The 13,522-nt window shown below is 40.8% G+C and overlaps 1 long non-coding RNA gene across 1 annotated transcript in view; it reads left to right on the forward strand.

Moving 5' to 3' along the window:
* LOC125918578 (uncharacterized) overlaps nt 1-5,166 on the forward strand; it is a 129,505-nt gene extending 124,339 nt beyond the window's left edge. The window contains exon 4 of the long non-coding RNA XR_007456484.1: nt 4,602-5,166. This is a non-coding gene — a long non-coding RNA (uncharacterized LOC125918578). The remainder of the gene's footprint in view (nt 1-4,601) is intronic.
* The last annotated feature ends 8,356 nt before the right edge of the window (nt 5,167-13,522 follow it).

Consider the following 13,522-nt stretch of genomic DNA (forward strand, 5'->3'; position numbering starts at 1 on the left):
AAATATGTGCAGTTAATGGAATATCAGTTACACTTCAATAAAGCTGCAAAACATAAATGATAATAAATACCAGCCTAAACAAAAATATAGAAGAAACCAAGCTGCAATGCTAACTCTAAAAGTAAACTCAGTTACTTTGTATTGCTGTATTTTAAGGAAGAAAACTAAAATTTGAAGACTCACCGCATGGCAGGTTTTGTACTAAATGTTTCACATGATTTACCCTACTTACTCTCCACAGCTATCGCATAAAATAGGAATTAATAGGCATCATAAAAGTCAGCACCAGAGAGGGTTGTGGACCGTATGATGTCAGATCCCAGAGCCAGGAATGATCATAATTTCACTACTCACCTCCTACTCTGTACCTGGCATGAAGACCTACTCTGGGAGAGGTAGAAAGCAGTAGGCTCCTCCGATGTTGCTGATCTCACGGTTGTGCCCATATTGGCTTAGGGAGCCCAGCTCTATGTGTCTGTCTTCACAAGAAATCAGACATGACTGGAGAACCAGAAGCCTCCACAGGGCACACGTGGCCACGCTCTTAGGTTAGTCCTACATGCCCAGAAGGAAAGTTCTGGAGACAAGATGAGTGTGACAGGGCAGCCGCAGGCACAGCCAGTGGGGACAGGCTGTCCAGGGCGACCACGGGTGGTCAGAAGGACTGTACCAGGTAGCGGTTCCATTTCGGGCTTGCAGACAACAGCCCCACGGTCAGGGCATTTCATAGCGGCCTCCGGGAGGACTGCTTCCTGATAGGGTTCGGCTTCCAGATCCCTGGAGAGACTTTTTCAGGGCTCCTGCTCCACAGCAGACTTGGGGCCAGATGTCCAATCAAGGCAGAACCTCCAGCCTGGACATCTGTCCTCCTCATTCCAGAAATCTTGTCAGAACCCACTGGGGGAGCAAGTTGTGCTTCACCATGACCCTCAGAATGAGACGGAAGGGGCTTCAGATAGCCCTTGGCTACGACGTGGAGGCACTTTCAAGTCAAGAGCAAATTAAATCTACTGGCCAGAATTAACTGGGTTCAAACTTAAATTGAGGTGGTGTGGCAAGAGACAGTATCCACAAATAGCACATGTTCATTCAGTGATAAAAAAAAATAAGACACAAAAGAGGGCAAAGAAAAGTAATTGATATACTTCCACATTCTCTACTTTTTATTTTTGGTAAGCTACTGAAGGGTGGCAGGATATGCCACCGAAAACGTGCCACTCAGGCATAAGGACTGTTTTGGAAAACATCAGGTCCAAGAAGGATGCTCTGACCTCCCCTTCCTCCTCCTGGAAGCAGGAGAAAAGATCCCACATGGACGACGTCCCCGTCACCAAGGACGGGCAGTTGAAGCCAAGAGAACTCTGTACAAACAGCCCTTGGTGATATGATCCCGTCTTCCTTTAGCATCCTTGAATGTTTAGTCACTTTCCCAACTTCCTCCCTTTGTTCAGCCTGGTGCAAAAGCCTTTGGTTTTTGCCTCTTCTTTGGGTCTTCATCCCGTGTGAAGGCTGCATGTCACGTAAAACTTAGACTAAATGACCCTGTGAGCGTCCCTCCTGCCGATCTGTCTTGTGTGAATTCTCAAGCCCCAGTGAAAACCTTCGAGGGCAGAGGTGAAATTTTGCCTCCTCTACGATGTTAAAATGATTTTTCCCCACTTGCAGTGCTATCTCTTGAGTATATCAAGATTCACTCTGTAAAATAAATTAATCAACACAAACACTGAGTATTTACGAGTGACTGCAGTACTGTAGTTAGCTTTGTGAACTGACTGAACTCTAGAATCATATGCGGCCAGTGGGTGATCGTCTGCAAAAGGAAATGTGAACAGTTCATGCCATCCTTGAATAATTACTGCTTTCTAGATGGGTGATCATAGCAGTTACGTGACTGGAGGGATCTTGGAGGCCTTCCAGGAGGAGGTGAGGCTGGAACAAGGCCATGACAGTGGGGCAGGAACCCATGAGGCAGACAGCAGAGTCTGCCACACAACTCAAGTAGAAATGAGCTCCCGTTGTTTCAGAATTAAGGCAGAGAACTCTGATGTGGGTATATAAATGGTGTTTTGGTTTCTGAGCAGACAGATTATCTATAGCTGATGGAATTTGAGACCTCATGGATTAACATTTTCATTTAAATGCCCATCTTTTAAATTCTCTTTTGTCCTGAATTACAAATCCAAATCATGTTATGTTTGTACACAAGAGAGACTAGCAGTTTTCTGACCTTGATTCTCACTAACTGTCTCTGAGTTATGGAGCCTTTGTAGTGCAAGGTAAGAACTAACAAAAAGCATGGCACATGGGCCCAAAACCAGCTTCCGTGTTACAAAATCATTTTAGTCAAACTGCTATTATGTGACCAAATATCTCCATTGCCAGATATAAACATACCTATTATATCACAGAGGCTGACCTGAACCTTGAAGTGATAAAACCAATGAATTCATGAAAATACATAAACACTTTAGCAAATGCTTTGTAAAAAGGCAAAAGAAAGAAAAGAAGAGAAGACTCACCATTCTTAATCAGGTGTTAGAGAGAGGCTATAAAGATGTGATATCAAGTCCTCTGACCCTTTCCCAGCTAAGAGTTATCCTGAACCATTCTTCCATTTGATGGGTGTTTCTGTTCCAAAGAGAAGAAAAACAAATGTCCAGCAGATAATCTATCTGGGAGTTAGTAGATATTTTGCCAGAAACTTATGGTTTTGCCCCATGATGAGTTGAATGCAGGGGCGGGGAGGGGGCTTTTCTTTGGAGGGAGGGCTGCCTATTTTTATTTATTTTTTGTAAGACCACCTCCTTGTACTTCCCAGAAAGAGAATACAGAACAAGAAACAGACTGGGTTTCAAACCCATCAACACTGGAGCGTAAAGCACTTAAGCGCTCGGGAGACTTGGCCAAGGAGTTAAGTCCCCACCCACCACAGCCAGTGCTCAGGGCAACTCAAAATCCAAATGTGTGCCTGACCGACACAGACAGAGAATGAGCGAAATTCTGGGACACGGTGCACTCTGTGGATGTCACTGAAAATGGAAGCTAAGCTCCTTTATTAAAAAAAAAAAAAAAAAAAAAAAGCAACCTTTAAAAGTCAAGTATGGGCTACATTAAATATGAATGGTAATAGATCCAATAGATAAATGACGACTCTGTGTGATTTATTACTTACTCTGCTAGTCCCCACTTTCCCCTGAACGTCAGAGCAGAGCCAATAAAGGAAAAGAAAGCACTGGTGATGGTCGCAGGGACGTGGAATAACACCAGTGTGCATTTTGTATTTGTGTCTGAGAGTGGCCTTTGGCTGCTGAATGTCCTTTAGTGTCTCCTGAATCTTCTGGGGATTGTAATTTCAGAGAGAGAACGCTGTGAAATTTGTGATATTTGGGAGAGGAGAGTTAACTGTACTAAATTCACATCTGTTTAATGTTAGGTGACATAACCTCAGAGAACGTTAACATTTTAGAGGTGATGCAGTTTGGTCAGGTGAAAGGGAACTTCACCCAAGTACTGAGTGTCTGTATAGTTTTGTTCATCAAAGGGGATGTGGACATGGGCATTACTACTGAAGATGAAACCAAAGAAACCCAAAGCAAACAGTTCATAAGACCTCTTCCCTCCTGAGGGAATGGATCGCCAGTCTCAGGGTCACAAATAAGGCAGACGTTCAACTTTGCAGCATCCTTGCTTCTGTACCTAGCTTGGTCTCCGCTGGCTCCCAAAGGCCACTAGGGACAGTTCCATTTTCTATTTCAAGAGTGACTCCGCTCTCATTACTACTCTGGGAAGGAAACATGGAGGTCATTCTCTTGTTTATAGGCATGGAAGCTCCATTCATGAGAAGGCAAGTGACTTGTTGCAGTCATGAGGCTGATGCATGGGGATGACCAGCCTTCCAGAACCTGGGTCTTCTGACAACTTACTTCCTGTTCTTCTCTCCTTTCATAAGAGACCGACAGACCAGAGATAACGTGGATCATAGAATGTGGAAGGATATTACTCATGCAGTGATGGGTTGCTGGGGAAAGGAATTACGAAGAATGAAGGGTGTGCCTTCATTCTCAGCTGGCATTACCCTTAAGCCCTGTTGTATGGCTAAAAACAAAAAGGAAATTAATTTCCTTCTGTTAGCAGCTACTGTGGCAGCAAATGGATACAGAGTTTGGGCAGTTTTGAACAGTATGAAATATTCTACAATATTATTATAAAATCAATGATACGCTTCAAAATAAATTGGAAGTCATACTAGAATTTTGAATTCGCTGGGAACCCTGGATGGAACAGATTTTCATGTGATGAAAGATCCTTGCTAGACTCTGTGGACCTTCACCTGAGTGCATGAATTTAAGTGCAGACCTGGAAACAGTACAGGGGGAGAAACTGAGCATCCAAAATCATCAAGTGACCATGGTAATAACTGACCACTTTTATAGCGTGACGGAAACAAGGCAGCAGCAGACGGTACCGCATTCCCAGTGACCACAAATGAAATATGGTCGTGGAGCCTATGGGGGGGAAAATGCTACTTTGAGACACAAATTTAAATGAGTTATGTAATTTAATCCATTTATCTACTGTCCTTAATGGATTGTGTTTTGCAGAAGAAATGAATAATTTCTCTATCGGTTGGAAATTGAGAAGCTTGGAGGAACTTGGATTTATTGGTGTGAAGAAATGGTAATTATTTTGTGAATTAAAAGAACACCCTAAACGTAGCTTCAGCAGACCGCTAGCGAATCCTGCGACATAAATAAAGCATGATATTCATCTGGAATGGAAGCGTTGGAAGCATTTTAGTAGCTGTGCTTTTGAATAGTTACAGCTGCTTCTCCTACAAACAGTGCAGGTGCCCATGAGATTATCAACATCATTCCCAACTTTTTATCAATGAACTGAGGGCATGGGAAGCTGGACTCTTGAATGAGCTGAGTGCAGCTTTATTTTCCCATTTAGTTATTATACAGGTTCTTCGGACGCCTGGGTGGCTCAGTCAGTTAAGTGTCTGACTCTTGATTTCAGCTCAGGTCATGATCCCAGGGTTGTGGGATCAAGCCCCACATCGGGCTCTGCACTGACAGCATGGAGCCTGCTTGGGATTCTCTCTCTCCCTGTCTCCCTGCCCCTCCCCTGCTCATGCTGTCTGTTTCTCTCTCTCTCTCTCTCTCTCTCTCTCTCTCTCTCTCTCTCAAAAATAAACTTAAAAAAATTACTGTACAGACTTTTTCGCACAAGTGTTCTGAATCCTTGTTCCTGGAGCTGGCAGCTAGCAGTTCCTAGTAACAATGAAAAAGCTGCCTGATTACGTGCAGCTCTTTCATAAACATTGTGGTTTATGTCAAAGATTTCTTCGACCCTCCCACTGCTCCCCAGCCCAGGATTTTTCCCAAATAAGAGACACTGGAGGATACTGACTCCACCTGTCTTTCACTAGCTCACTATCACCTGGATTGCAGCCCCTTAGTTAAAAATTTGAGATCATCTGACTTCAGCTCAGGTCATGATCTAGCAGTTGGTGAGTTCAAGCCCCACATTGGGCTCGCGGCTGTGAACCGGTCAGTGCGGAGCCTGCTTTGGATCCTCTGTCCCCCTCTCTCTGCCCCTCCATGCTTGCTCTCTCTCCCCCAAAAATAAATAAATATTTTTTAAAAAAAGAAATTTATAAGACTGCTAAACTCTCAGCAGGTACTAACTGTCCACATGAGGCCACTAAAAGCAGGGCTGGTTGGGTAGTTCCTGGAAGGAAAACTGAACAAAGTCACCAAAACAAAAACAAAAACTTTGCCAACTTACAGTTAAAATGATGTCTGTTTTTGAACATGGTTTTCCCTGCTTCTAGGTTCTCCCGATTTGGGAAGAGGGCCTACCCTTTCAGTGATGAAGTCCTATGTTATTTTCTCCTTGCTGCATTTTCTCCTTGCTGCTGTTATTTTCTCCTGTCTTAGGCTTGGCTCGGTCACTCCCTACCCTGTCGTGTGTGGCCTGCTGCTCAGGAAAGCTCATTGAGGAACATTAGGAGCTCTGGTCTCTTATTGCATTTGTATCTCCAGACAGCAAGCAAAATGCCTGTCACAATGAAATGCCCAGTACATGCGCGTCAAAATGAAATTGCACACACTGCCTTCCCCTAAGCCCACGTGGAAATCAAAACGTGTTCTTACTGGCAGGAAGGTAAATCAGAGGGCTCAGACACACACTCAGCCTCTCCTTCCCTCTTCTGGGGCTTATCTGCTTGCTGTGGGTTAGGGCCCCAGCTGGCCTGCTGACTCGTCCGAGATCCTGCCTTGGAACATGAGAACTGAACACCACATGCACCAGGTACGAGGAAGAGAGTGAAATTGACAGCAGCAAAAACAACTTGGTTGTTTTTGCAACAAAATGCAAACAAAATGCATAAATCTACAAAATTTCTTAAGCAATTTTACCGCTGTCTTTGAAATTTAGGGGACCTTTTTTGGTGGCATAACCTTCCAACTGCTGTTGCATTTTAAATCTAAATATTTGGGGAAATGAATTTCAGCTAAGATAGTTCTATACCCAAAGTATCAAGAAAGTTCTTGAAAAAATGGAGTTGACACAGTTTTCCCTATACACCTCGCTAGGTACAGCTAAATACTGTGGGCATTATGTAAGAAACAAATGTGAAAGACTGTGAAAAATAGAAGTCAGAATGCCTAAGGATATCAGAACCTGAGGGAAAAGATGTATCCTGGAAAATGTGATGGAGAAGTTGGCAATCTGGAGACACCAATGGATGCAGACAAAAAGCCCCAAGAAAAGCATACTTGCCTTAGCAAAGGGCTAAGAAATGGGCAACCACACACGAAAACTTTCAGATACTAACTGTTCCACTCCAACGAGAGAGTAAAAGGAGTCAGGACTTGTACCACTGCACGTGGCATAAAGGTTCCCCCGTCTCTTGATGTCACTGAAGCCACATGGGGGTGGGGGGAGGGAGGGCAGGTGGAGGTCCCTCTGTGTGTTGCAGCCAGAGCAGTCAGCAGCAGGGACCCGGAGCTCCCACCACTGCCCTGCAACACGAGTGCCCTTCAGCCTGGCCGCCTCCCCTGGAAGAAGTGAGACAGACCCACCCTACCCCCAATGCCATATGAGGAGGCAGAGATCCATGGTACATGATGCAAGTTTTAGACCTGAAAATATGAGCGCTGAAATAAAAGATTCAGTGGCTGGACTCAACAACAGAATGGAGAGAACAGAAGAAAGAGCCAGTGAACGTCAAGACAGACCAAGAGAGATTACCCAGTCTGAATGACAGACAGAAAACAGACTGAAAAGCAAGTCACACTGAGCCCCCAGGATCTGCAGAACTGTAAAAAGAGATCTGACACTTGCCTGGGAAGGAACCCAAAGAAATAATGCCTGAAAATTCCCCAAGTTTGGCCGAAGACCAATAAGCTAAATCTGGAGGCACCAAAGAAACCCGTGCCATGACACGTCATAGTTAAACTTCTGAAAACTGAAGACAAAGAAAAAAATCTTGAAAGCATCAAGAGAACAGAGATGCCTTATTGTGGAGGAAACACAGTTGGAAACTATCACACATTTCTCTTTAGAAACCATGGAGGCCAGAAGGAAGTGGCACATTTCCCAAGAGCTGGAAGAAATGAATGGTCAGCCTACAATCCCAGGCCCAGTGAAAATGTCCTTCCAGGCTGAAGGGGAAGTCATTGCATCCTCTGACAAAGAAAATTATACCTCCAGAATACCTCCACTAACATAATGGTTAAAGGAAGTTCTCTAAACAGGAAGAAGATAACAGAAGGAAACTTAGAACATCAAAGGAGGAAGAAAGCAAAAATATGGGTAGATACAATTGCCTTTCCTTCCCCTGTTCTGTTTCCAAAATCATGTCTGACAGGTGCGGTGAAACTTACAGCTATCTGTTGTGGCTCTTGGTGTACCTAGAGGAAATACTGAAGACAATTATATTATAAATGGGAGGGGGCAAAGGGATGTACTTTTTCTCCCCTTCCCTCAAACTGACTCAGTCCCTCTGCGATTTTTCCCCCAAAACTAAATATATACATAGCATACAAGCCATCAGTCCCACCCCTGGGCATTTGTCCCAGAAAAATGAAAACCTTTGCCAACGTAAGAACCTGTACATGGATCTTTACAGAAGTTCTGTTTGAAATAATCAAAAAACTGGAAACAGCTAAAATGCTCTACAATAGCTGAATGGCTAAGAAAAAAAATACCATTACATTTATTCCATGGGATGCTACTGAGCTCTAAAAAGGAGAACACTTTTCATTATGTGTAACAATTCATATGGATTTCAAGGCACTGTGCTGAGCGAAGGTTGTCAGTCTCAAAAGGTCATATATGTTTCCATTTATGGAACATTCTCAAAATGGCAAAAATTATATAGATGGGGAGAAAATTCGTGTTTGCTAGGAGCTGAGGAAGGTGGAGACGGGTGGGAGGTTATGACTATAAGAGGCATAGTACAGGGAAGGTATTTGTGGTGATGGAACATTCTGTATATTTTGACTGCGGTGGCAGTTACACAGACTACACTTGTTATAAAATGATACAGAGCTATGCATACACATTGAACCAATGGCAAACCCCTGGTCTTGATATGACACCATAATTATGTAAGCCGTAGCCACTGAGGGAAACTGGACAAAAGTACACGGGACCTCAGGGCGCTATCTTTGCGACTTCCTGTGAGTCTATAATTATTTTAAAAAGAAAAGTGCTTTAGTTAAAGCAAAAGCCAAGGTAATTTTACTGCTAACAACTACACCACAAAACAGATCAAGTATAAAGTATAACATAACCAACATGGTGAATAAATAGGTCTCATTTTGTAAACGCCCAATCATGATAGGAAAATATCACTTTCCCAACGACATCAGGACAATAAACTACATACGATTAGCACGACTAAAATATCAATATCCTTATGAAGAAAGCCATTAAAACTGTTGAAGGACTGAAGAATTACAGTCATATCAGCTGATCAGCGATGTTCTTAAGTAAAAATATGCAACATCACAGAGATGTCTTGTCTTAATTCAATATGGAAATTAAAGATTATCCCCTCCCTTCAAATAACAACAGATTTTTAGTGGGAATTAGCTAACTGTGTTCAGAAGTTCATGGAGAGAGAAACAAAGGAAAACAAAAACCTGAACTAAGGAAGACTAATTTAAAAAATCATACAACAGTGAAAAGTGATCATCCCAACAGGTATCAGAACATGTTAGAAAGCCTCAGTAAATAAAACAGTAGGTTGCTGCCACATATATGACAGAAAAACTTATGGAACAGAAAGGAAAATCTAAAAACTTGGTTAAGTTTATATAATAATGTCATATATTTAAAAAGATGGCATTTCAAATAGGCAGAAAAAGGCAGCTATGCTTATGGTGATGGTGGACTCAGATATTCAGGACAACTCTTCTAATGAACAGAACAGTGAAAGCCGGATAAAACATCCTAGGAATCAGGCTTAAGTCATCAGAGATCTATGAAAAACCATCATGCCAAGATCTGAGATGATAAGGCATCCCCAAGAAGTGATCTGGGATTTGGGGCAATTTGACAGCGAGAAGCATCTTCTGCTCAGCAGAATATGCACTCAGGAGTCAGAGAGACAGGTGCTTGCACACCATGAATGGTGAAGCAGGGCCCCAAGAATGGAGGTCACTTCTGGTAGATGCCCGGCTTTGGATCTGGACCTCAAAGATCACACCTGAGAAATAAGGCATATTTAGAAAAATACCAAGCCAGCTTTAGGTCATGCCTCTCCCTGAAAGTGCAAGATGTTTTTCAGGTTTGTAGAGTCACTAACCTTCTGTAAGAAGCAAAGAACAGTCCTCTCCAAAGGAGATGACAAATCATTCTACATGTTTCCAATGTGTTTCACAACATAATTAATAATAATCAGGCAGTCGAGAAGGAAAGACACATACATACCGCAAGAAGCAACAGAAAACAGAAGCAGAGAATACGGATATAAACTTCATGGGCCTTGAAATAAAAGACCTGATGAATAACTTCACCAAAAAAATTAGATTTTATGGAAAAGCAGCAAATGGTAATCTAAAACTGAAAAATATAACAGCAGAAATTAGGGGCTCACCAAATGGGGAAAAATAAGTTAGAGTCAGAAAAAAAATGTGGACTCCAAAACTGCTAGATAGATTTGCCAAAAATGTTGTGAATGAAACACAGAAGAGAAAGAACCACACAGAAGCAGTATTTGAAAAAATAAAGACTCGTAATTTTCTTTAAATGAAAAAGCAAATCAGGCTACCAGTTAAATTAGTATGTGAACTGCAAGTAAATAACTATGTAATTTTTAGGTAGTGCTTTGTAACCTCATGGTATCCTCACTGAAACCAAGGGGACAAGAAAGCCTCAAAGAAACCAGAAAAAAACTACAGATTACCTTCAGATGAACCACTGCCTTCTGAGAACAAACACGAGAGTCAAGAAAACAATGTCTTTGAAGTGCTGAAAGACATTCCAAATCTAGAATCATATACCCAACCAAAAATGCTCTTCAAAAATGAAGGTAGGGGTACCTGGGAGGCTCAGTCAGTTGGGCGTCCAACTTCAGCTCAGCTCATGATCTGGTGGTCTGTGAGTTCAAGCCCCATGTTGGGCTCTGTGATGACAGCTCAGAGCCTGGAGCCTGCTTCAGATTCTGTGTCTCCCTCTCTCTGTCCTTTCCTCTCTCTCTCTCTCTCCCCTTCTCTCTCTCTCTCAAAAATAAATGAACATTTTAAAAAATTAATTAATGAAGGTCACATAATTATTATTTCTTATACAAATCTGGCACAGTTTATCTCCCTTAAATTTGCACTAAAGGAAATACTGAAGAGTGAAAACATGTCCCAGAGGAAGGCCTAAAGTTGCCAGAAGGTGTGAGGAAGAAAGGGTAAAGATTTGGGCAAGCCACATAAATACCAACTACATAAAATTTTAAAAATAATATTTTCTGGATTGCAAAATAAATTTAGAATCAAAAGGAAACACCAAAATAGCTTAGGAGTTTGGAAGAGAGATAAATGGAGTAAGAGTTAATAAGATCTTTGCCTTGTCTTGAAAGGGGTAAAAGTGCCTGTTTATGTTACGTGTCCATAAACCAAGAATGCATACTATAGTGTCTGATAATCTTCAAAATAATAATAGAAATGGTTCAGTTAAAAGCTAATGGGGCAATGTTTGTAGCGCTGCTGTCAACAATGGGCAACTTGTAGAAAGAGCCCGGGAATGGAAAAAGAAGATGTGGTGTATATAGACACAGCGGAGTATTACTCGGCCATCAAAAAGAATGAAATCTTGCCATTTGCGACCACACGGATGGAACTGGAGGGTATTATGCTAAGTGAAATAAGCCAGAGAAAGACAAATTTCATATGATTTCACTCATAGGTGGAATTTAAGAAACAAAACAGATGAACATAGGGGAAGGGAAGGAAAAGCACTTTAAAAATAGACAGTGAGGCGAACCATAAGAGATTCTTAAATACGGAGAACAAACTGAGGGTTGATGGCAGAAGGGGAGGGGGGCGGAGGGGGATGGGCTAAATGGGGGATGGGCATTGAGGAGGGCACTTGTTGGGATGAGCACTGGGTGTTAAATGTAAGTGATGAATCACTGGGTTCTGCTCCTGAAACCAATACTGCACTGCATGTTAATGAATGAAATTAAATAAATAAACAATAAATAAATGAAATTTAATAAATAAATAAATGAAATTTAAAAATAAATTTATTTAACAAAGAAAGAAAGGGGGAAGCAGGGAAGAAATGAAAAAGCGAATGGGATATAGAATAGTAGAAATGGTCTAAAATATTTACTCTAAGGGAGAAGAAAGAGCATAAAAATAGAAAGTGAATAGTTTGGTGGTAAATCTAAGCACAAATACATTAGTTATTACTTTAAATGTATTACTTTAAATGTAAAAGTTATTACTTTAAATGGTCTACTTAAAAGACCAAAAATCGTCATACTGAATTGAAACACACACACATACGTGTTCACACTCACACAGAAATTCTTTGTTGTTTTCAAGACTCACCTAGAGATTACATAAAGGTTCTACAAAAGATTACACGAGATCAAACAAAGGTTGAAGTAAAAGGATGGGAGAATATTTGTCATGGAAACATTGAACAAAAGAAAGGCCGTGTAGCTAGATTCATCTCAGACCAAGTCGACTTCAAGGTAAGAAGTGGTGTTAGGGATGAAGGGTGACATTTCATAATGTCAAAATGTACAATTCACTAAGAAGATGTAACAGTTACTAACTTAAATGCATAGCCTTGAAGCATTTATGTAATAGCTAGGTAATAGCATAGCCTCAAAATACATGATACAAATAAGTAACTAAAGGAGAACAGAGACAAATCCACATCACAGAAGATGTTAACACACCCCTCAAAGTAAATGATACAACAAACAGACACAAAATGATAACCCGTAAGGACGTAAAAGATGTTAGCAAAGGAGACCCAGCTGACATATCTATGTCATAAAATACATACCATTTTCTAGCACACATAAAACACAAAAATACAGTATACTCTGGGCCACAAATCAAGTTTCCAATTATTGCTAAGGATTAAAATAATACAAAACATGATTCATGAAGAAAATGGAATTAAGCTAGAAACCAAAAAATGAGAAAACACCTAAACATTTGGAAAAGACACAATATACTTCTCAATAACCCACAGATCAAAGAAGAAATTACACCAAAATTTGAAAAATATCTTGAACTGAAGGCAATTTTAAAATGATATGACCATTTCAAAACTTGTGGATAGTTAAAGACATGCTTATGGGGTTTCATTTTCAGTTTTAAATCGTGGCTGCATATATTAGGGAAAAAAAAGAAAAGCTTACAATCAATGAGCTAAACATTCATATTAAGAATGTAGGTAAACCACGGCAAATAAAACTCAAAAGGTCGAACAATGAAAAAACAAAGTAAAAGAATAATTAATAAAATACAAAATAAATGGGCCACAGAGCGATCACCAGAGCCAAGACTGTGTTCCTTTCAGAGAACTCATAAGTCCTTGCTGAAGCTGATCAAGAAAAAATGGAGGTGACACAGGAAACCATTACCAGTGATTGACAAGGAGACAATGCGTAAGAGCCTTTAAGTCATTAAGACTAACCAGTAGCTATCTGAAGAAAACAAAAGGAAATGTGATGCATATCCCTGAATGTAGACCAGATGAAGCTTCTAATGGATAGAGACTTAATTATGAAAAAATGCAACCACGAAAATAATTTATGAAAACAAATAGTACTCCTTTATACGAGTGAAGTAGGCCTTTTCTAATATGGAAAACCTAGTGGACATAAATAAAAGTTGACAAACTTGATTACCTTTAAAAACCTACTACATTAAAAAGGAAGCTCTTCCTATCCAAAATTAAAACTACCCAAGAACTGAAAAAAATGTTTGGGTTCATATTTCAAGAAAAAAAAATGGTACCCCCCCAAAAAATTAAAGGTTCCTAAAAACAAGAC

Source organism: Panthera uncia, chromosome B4 (assembly GCF_023721935.1).
Source record: "Panthera uncia isolate 11264 chromosome B4, Puncia_PCG_1.0, whole genome shotgun sequence".
Lineage (NCBI taxonomy): Eukaryota > Metazoa > Chordata > Mammalia > Carnivora > Felidae > Panthera > Panthera uncia.